This window comes from Tupaia chinensis, unplaced genomic scaffold, assembly GCF_000334495.1.
Source record: "Tupaia chinensis unplaced genomic scaffold, TupChi_1.0 Scaffold139457_1, whole genome shotgun sequence".
NCBI lineage: Eukaryota > Metazoa > Chordata > Mammalia > Scandentia > Tupaiidae > Tupaia > Tupaia belangeri.
The window spans coordinates 740,049-747,769 of NW_006199342.1; the positions used below are offsets into that span (position 1 = coordinate 740,049).

A 7,721-nucleotide genomic window follows, 5' to 3' on the forward strand; every position below is an offset into this window, starting at 1 on the left:
GCTCTTCAGCGTACTTCACCCAATGCCACGTATACTACTAGACCTTTTCACTCTACATGCAGGGACATGCCCTTCCCAGCCTCATGTGAACTACTTTTTTGTGGCTCTTTCTTCAGCCTTAGGTATTTGTTGCATGCACGTTAAGAGCACTACTGGGTCATGGGAAAAGTAAAATACATTATGACTTTCCCCACGACCAGTTATCTTATATATTTGTTTATTTTTGGTATAGGGCATGTGTGCTCATCAGAGAGGGAAAGTGAGAAAGCAGCCTCTGGGGAAATGGCCACACACACTACAATCTCTTTTCCAGTCTCCTCTTGGGATTTTGGCACGTAAGTACATGCACCCAATGTGATTTTTCTTTTCTTTTTTTAAAAAATCATCTTTACTTTACCTTTATCTACCTATCTATTTATTTTAAATGTAGCCAGGGAGGGTGAGGAGAGAAAGAGAGACAGACAGACAGACAGACAAAGTGAGAAAGCAAGCCTCCAGGTCTGGGATTCGAACCACAGTCAGCCATGTGGAGGTCCAGCGCCCTTAACCACCATGCCACCTGCCAGCCCCCCCAGTGTGATTTTCCAAGCCACCAGGTCCAGGATAAGAACTGTGGAGCCGGTCATGTGGGATCCAGTCATCTCAGACAACACTGTGCCACTTGACTTACCCTGTTACATGTATTTTATATTTTGTTATTTTCTTGCTGTTTCGTGCAGCAGCATAAACCCAGTCCCTCTTATTACATCATGGCAGAAAACGTAAATCCTGTCAATATAAAGTCACAATCCCTTCTATTTGCATTACCACTTTATAATAAAGAGGTTGGCCCGGGTGGAGTCACTGAGCCACCTCTATGGCCAGGAGGCAACCAGAGAAAGGTATATTAGGCAAAATCAGTAACTTCTACACAATCCCTTTCCCTCATCCCACTTTCCTGTCTTTGTGGACCATATATATATATATTTTCTTGGGCCAGCCAGTGGTATGGTGGTTAAGGCTGCTAGATCTCAGACGGCCAGGTATGCAGTTCAAGTCCCACACCCAGCAGCTGGGAAAACATTACGGGTACGTGTGCATGTGTCCAAAACCCTAAAGGAAAAGGGACTGTAGCATGGCTATCTCCCCTCGGGTGGGTCAGGGGTTCTTTCTCCCTCTCTCTCTTTTTCTCTATCTCTGGTGAGAGCATGTGTTCTATAGCAAATTAAAACCTTTTTTCTCTGACTTTTCTTCTCCCTTCAATCAACATTTATTGAGGTACTGTTTAGGTGGCAATGTCCTAAGTCCTGGAGATTCAGTATGGAAGAAAAAAAAAAACACATAGAAATTCCTATCCCTGTGAAGCTTATCTGTGAATGAAAGAAGGAAAATAGATACCAGAGGGTGAGTAGGAAAGGTAAGTAATGAAGTGATGGAGAATACCAGCAGGGTTTAGAGGGGAAACTGCATCAATTTAAAACAGGCTGGTCAGGGCAGGCTGACCTGATGACAACTTAGCAAGCATCTGAAGGCGGCAAAGAAGCAAGTCATGTGGATATTTCTGGGCAGAGTAAGTACAAAACCTTGATGCAGGAGTAAGAACATTGGTGGAGGTAAAGTGGTGGGTTACAGAGCAACAGGGGATTAGGCAGAAGGTAACGGGGGCCCCTGTCACGTCGGAGCTGATAAGGTTCTGTAAGTGAGATAGAGAGGCACGGCAGACATTGGAACAGAAAAGAAACACAATCAGACTTAGGGTGTTAAATAATGTATTTGGCTGCTGTTTGGAGAATGAATTATAGGGGAAAAGGCATAAAAGCAGAGAGACCAGTTAGAAAGAGATGGCAATAAACATGATGAAGGCTTGCACCTACAGAGCAAGGGTGGGGAGAAGCGCTTCTGGGTAGGTATCGGTAGAGCAGACAGTGTCTCCGGACAGCTGGACGTGAGAATGAAAGAAGAGGTGAGGATGGTGCCAAGGCATCTAGCCTGAGCAAGTGAAGAACACTTGCCATTTACTGAGACGAGGAAGACAGAGGAAGCAGATATTTAGTCTGGAGCAGAGGTGAATGCAGAAGGTAAGCTGTAAACACCTGAGGTTTGAAATGCCTATCTGACATTCAGCCGTTGAATATTTGAATCGAGTTCAGAGGAGATTCACACTGGAAAAAATCTAGAAATTACCAAGTATTAAAACTATGAAAATGAATGAGATCAGCTACGGAGAGAGTGTCGAGAAAAAGCCCAAAGATTGTGCCCTGGGTCACCCAACAGTTTGGAGGTCAGGACAATGAGGGGGTTATCTGCAAGAAACAGATAAGAGTAGTCATGGCAACAGGAGGGCACCTTGGAAAATGTGGAGACTCAGAAGACAAGGGAAGAAAGTTTCACGGAGCCACGTGATCAATTTGGTGAGCACTACTGACAGGCCAGTGAGATGCCCACCAACTTCTAAGTGCTGGATCTGCAACAGGGAGGTAACTGCTGATATGGGGAGTTCTGGTGGAATGGTGGGAACCAAAGACTGCCTGAAACAGGATCAACACAGAATGGGGAGAAAAACCAAGAAAATGTGTAAGAGGAAGCACAGAAATTAGGTGGCGTGGTAACCAAAGAGGAATAAGAATTAATTTCTTTTATTTAAATAAGGGGGGAGGATTTAAAATGTGAAAAAAAGAAGGGCAGTTAGGGGTGGGAGGATGGATAGACACCGTGACAGGGAGCTGACAGTTAAAAAAAAAAAAAAAAAGGAAGCAGGGACATTAACTGAGAAGGAAAATAGGGGAGAGGACCTAAGTTTATTGGGAAAAATAGGTCTTAAAATATTTTCTGGGGCCAGTAAGTGGCATGGGGGTTAAGGTCTTGGGCTCCTACATGGCCAACTGCGGTTCCAGTCTCAGACCTACTGGCTTACTTTCTCTGTGCCCCCTCCCCCCTCCAGTAAGTACACATGTCCTATAGCAAATAAATAATGTCAGTAATAAGTAAAACTGAGTAAATAATTTCCTAGGAATTAACTGTTTAAGTGGCCAAAAAACCTTAGGGGCTCCCTTGAGGTTAGCAATCAAACGGTTAGAGAGATCAGTGAGCAGGGGTGGGTATTTTTCTCCAGTTGTGTTTGGCTGGATAAGAGAGATGAGAGTATGAGTGGTCTAACGCCAGGGCAGGCCATTTACATGGAGTGTGGAAGGATATGAGGACAATAGGGACGTCTAGGGTAGGGTAACCATGATAGGTTCCGGTGGAGCTCAAACTTGGAGTTGGGAGACTGGTGGAAAATGGGATACCGGGAGGGAGAACAGGTGGAGCGAACACGTCCACTGTGAGTAACTAAGTGTAGAGTGTGACCGTGGAGGAAGCAGCTGAAGCAGTTTGGAGGAAAAGATCATTGAAAGACAAGAAGTCAAGAAACTGAGAAGCCAGGATGTTTGGAAGGACTCTCTGTAGCCTTAGGACAAGAGTTAGGACTTGCTAGTCTTAGAGAAAAAGACAGTGAGCCTAGACCTGAATCTTCAGGGTGAAAGAAACAACAACATGAACTCAGTAGATGACTGTAACAAAAATGCATCACATATACTTACTTTTAGATATTACATTTCTCTGTTGTTCTTCAACTATATTAACAAGCATTATTTACGTCAGCTGTTTTAAGCTAGTTCAATATTCTCTTTATAACATCCTCCAATTTTGCTCAAATGTCCTTATTTTATTTTGCTATCGTTATTAAAAATGTACAGTTGATCCTGTCCTGTACATCAATTTCCTAACACCTAAGACAATATTTCCAAAAATAATGTTCCATGGGGTACCAGTCCTGTGGTATATTTGATGTGCTGGGGGCTGCATGTAAAATACATCTGAGAAACACCATAGAGCAAAGTCCCCCTGAGATAATCAGTCATTGAAAATAAAAAGTCTAATTTAATTTTAATGCAGCTTTTCCTCCAAATTTATATAACCATGAGCCCCCTTTTCATGTAGTATCAGTTAATATTCCCAAGAATGAGTAAACCAAGGCATGTACTTCAGGAAAGACTGTATTAGAGAGGTGTGGCCTCAAAATAGGTGAAAGAGAACCTGACACAACAAGATTTAAAGATATTTCTGGACACTGTCAGAGCATGCAAAGTCCTATTACGTTACTTTGTAACAATATTCTCCTCTATTGCTACCATGAGGAAAAACAAAGCCACCTTCAGACAATGCTAGTTCTTATAGTTGTTTTTAAAGTTTAGTATATTTGGGGGCCAGCAGACAGCTGGTGGTTGTTGAAGCCCTGGACTCCCACATGGACAACAGTGTTTCAAGTCCGGGACATGGTGGCTTGCTTTCTCATTCATTCTCTCTTTCTCAAATGGAATAATAATAATATTATTAAATAAAATGTAAATAATTCTTTTTTAAAAAAGTTTAGCATATTTCAATTCTTCTCCAGCAACATGGCACTCAATGTGTGTATAAATCAAAGGTGCCACAAAGACGTTTTTTGATAAAGCTCATCATGTCCAGCAGGGTGGATACAAATGCAGCCAGAGTGCTATAGATAGCCCTTTGCTCTCACTGATCATAGCCCCATAGAAGTCACCCCAAAGAAAGCAATGCTGCTAGCCCAACATGTGTGATTCAAATAATTAGCACCTTCTAGAAATAAAAAGGGGGGGGGACAGACCTTAAAAGAATATAATGGGGACCAGCAGGTGGCATGGTGGTTAAGGTGGACACTCCCACATGGCTGACCATGGTTCAAATCCTGGACTTGGTAGCTTGCTTTCTCACTTTCCTTCTCTCTCTCTCTCTCTCTCTGTGTGTGTGTGTGTGTGTGTGTGTGTGTGTGTGTGTGTGTGTATCTCTCTCTGATCAAATTAAAATAAATGAATGAATATATAAAAATAACAAAAACGAATATAATAACCAAATAAAAAATGCTTGTTCTAGGACCTCTATGAAAAGTACTCTCAGGACCAGCAGTTGGCATAATGGCTATTTCGCTGGACTCCCATGTAGTCAACTGCGGATCGAGTCTCGGACCTGGTGTCTTCGACTCATGCTGGACGCATGTGTGTGTATGCACACAATCCTGAGAGGGGAAGGGATTGTGGCATGGCCATCCCCTCTGGGGGTGTGTTAATTTCTTGCTTTCTGTCTCTGTACCTCTCTCTATCTTTCTGGCGAGTGCACATACCCTATAGCAAAAACCTCTCAAAAAAAAAAAAAAAAAAAAGAAGTACTCTCATATTAATGAAGAAGACAAACTGTTAGGGGAAGAAGATAAAAAGATTGGAACATTAACTCACCAAAGCCAACGACTGTGTTTATGAATCAGGCAGGAACAATCTGAAAACAAAAATAAAAGTATTCACTTTATATAATATTTGCACATCCATATTTTAAATTGTGATTTTGAGATCACTGGATATTCATATGAATTTTTTTATTCTTTACTTATATATGCATATTTTATCATTCTTATTATATTTTAAACATTTGATCACTATACATCATTTGGCTTATAAAGAAAATTTACCCAACATGAAATACTCCTCAGACCAGTCCAGTTTTGTATGAAGTTTTAAGAGAGCCTTTACTCAGCTTCCTCCAATAGTAGCATTTTGCAAAACTATAGTACAGTATTACAACCAGTATTTTATAGTAATAACAATCTACCAGTCTATTGAGATTTCTCTAATTTATTTGTACTTGCAGGTGTGTAGGGGTGTACTCAGTCCTACAGCAGTTTATTATTAGGGCTCACACCTCTACCACCACAGCTAAGATATGAACAGTTCCACCACAAGGATCCCTCATGTTGCCCTTTCATAAACACATATATTCTTTCACCATAACCTAACTTCTGTCCCTAATTTCTTGCACATCTATTTTAACACTAAAATAACATCCATTTAATAAAAAAAAAAACGCATTTCGCTCAATGTCCATAAGAAACTACTACCTAGTTACATGTCAAATTACAAATAAAAAATTGTAATTTTCTGCATTTCAAAAGAATGGGTTTTAGTTAAAGAAACAAGTTATCTGGAGAGAAGCTTCTTCTCATTTTACCATAGCACAGACCACGCACTTCAAAAATCAAAAGGTGACAGGTAAGCTAGCTAGACGTGTTGAACTCAGATTCCATATTTCCCATATGTTTTTAACAAGAAACCTTGGAGTATTTATCATGGGACAATATAGGTTTTTAAAAAATTATATATAGGGACCAACAGATGGCATAATGGCTATGTTGCTGGACTTCCATGTAGTCGATCACAGTTTGAGTTCTGGACCCGGTGGCTTAAACTCACACCGAGCGCATGTACGTGCATGCCCAAGATCCCAAGAGGAGAATGGAGGACAAGGGATTGCAGCATGGCCATCCCCGCTGGGGACCTCCAAATAAAACTACCATCTGATCTAGCAATTCCACTCCTGGGTATCTACCCAAAGGATAGGGGAGTGATTTCTAGCTTTTTGTCTCTCTGCTGTCTCTGTCTTTCTGGCGAGCACATGTGCCCTATAGCAAAAACCTCTCCCCCTCAAAAAAAAAAGAAAAAAATGTATATATATAAAATCTCATTTAATCCTAATGCTCCATTATCCTCTGTGAGGCAACAAAATAATTAAAGAGTTACCTATGGTCACACAATTAGAACCTGGTACCTGAACCAGGCCTTTGGGTTGGACCTCACAGAGATGCATGCTGACAATCAAGATGCATGCAGTATCTTATTGAAACGTAAAATGGTGGAAAATTACCCACAATAAAGGACAGAACACACAAGAAAAATTTTAAATTATGCCAAGAAATTGTTCAACAGTCCTAAACAGCTAGTCTTCAACATACATTGCTGATTGTCAGTCAGCAGTTTATTCACAGCCATGACTACTCTTTGAAAAACATTTAATTGGGCAAAGATGATAATAGAAGAAAATTTCTGGTTATAGATACAAGCTTTAAAATTAGTCTCCTTAGTCAACAGAGACACCTCAAACTCCAAAGATAATAATTTAATAGATACCTATTGTGATAAATTGTACAGTTATTAGTTTAATAACATTATTACTAAGGATGAGTTTTCTTCTATAAAACCACACAACACATTCACACACAGCCCTAGCAATTTTATCAATCATTTCAACAGTGTTTAAAAGGTAGATCGAAACCACAATGAGATACCACCTAACCCCAGTCAGAATGGTGAAGATTAAAAAAACAAATAAGTGCTGAAGGGGATATGGTGAAAGGGGAACACCCCTACACTGTTGGTGAGAATAAAAATTGGCCCAGCCACTGTGGAGAACGATATGGAGGTCCCTCAAATACCATCAAATAGAACTACCATATGATCCAGCAATTCCACTCCTGGATATCTACCCAAAGAACAGAAGAGTACTCAGTCGAAAAATAACTTGCACAACTATTTTCATTGCAGCATTATCCATGATTGCTACAACATGGAACCAACCCTAATGTCCACAGACAAATGAATGGATTGAAAAATTGTGGCACATATACTCCATGGAATACTATTCAGCCATAAAAAAAACAAGGCCCTAGAATTTGATAGAAAGTGAATGAATATGGAAGATTTGTTGCTGAGTGAAATAAGTCAGGCTATGAAAGAGAAACACTGTATGTCTCCATTTAACATATACCGACTCTGCACTCTATGGTAGAGATTGAAAGACTGTAGAACATAAAAGTATTAAAAACTGTAATGGACACTAGAGACAAAGTTGAAAGA

The 7,721-nt window shown here is 40.4% G+C and overlaps 1 protein-coding gene and 1 pseudogene across 4 annotated transcripts in view; one reads left to right on the forward strand and one right to left on the reverse strand.

Moving 5' to 3' along the window:
• PLAGL1 (PLAG1 like zinc finger 1) overlaps nt 1-5,316 on the reverse strand; it is a 45,351-nt gene extending 40,035 nt beyond the window's left edge. For all 4 annotated transcript variants that reach the window (XM_006161912.3, XM_006161914.3, XM_006161913.3 and 1 more), the window contains exon 1: nt 5,274-5,316. The gene's annotated coding sequence lies outside the window, so the exon portion shown is untranslated. The remainder of the gene's footprint in view (nt 1-5,273) is intronic.
• The window catches only part of LOC102473357 (tubulin alpha chain-like), a 55,213-nt pseudogene that overhangs the window by 12,595 nt on the left and 34,897 nt on the right, over nt 1-7,721 (forward strand).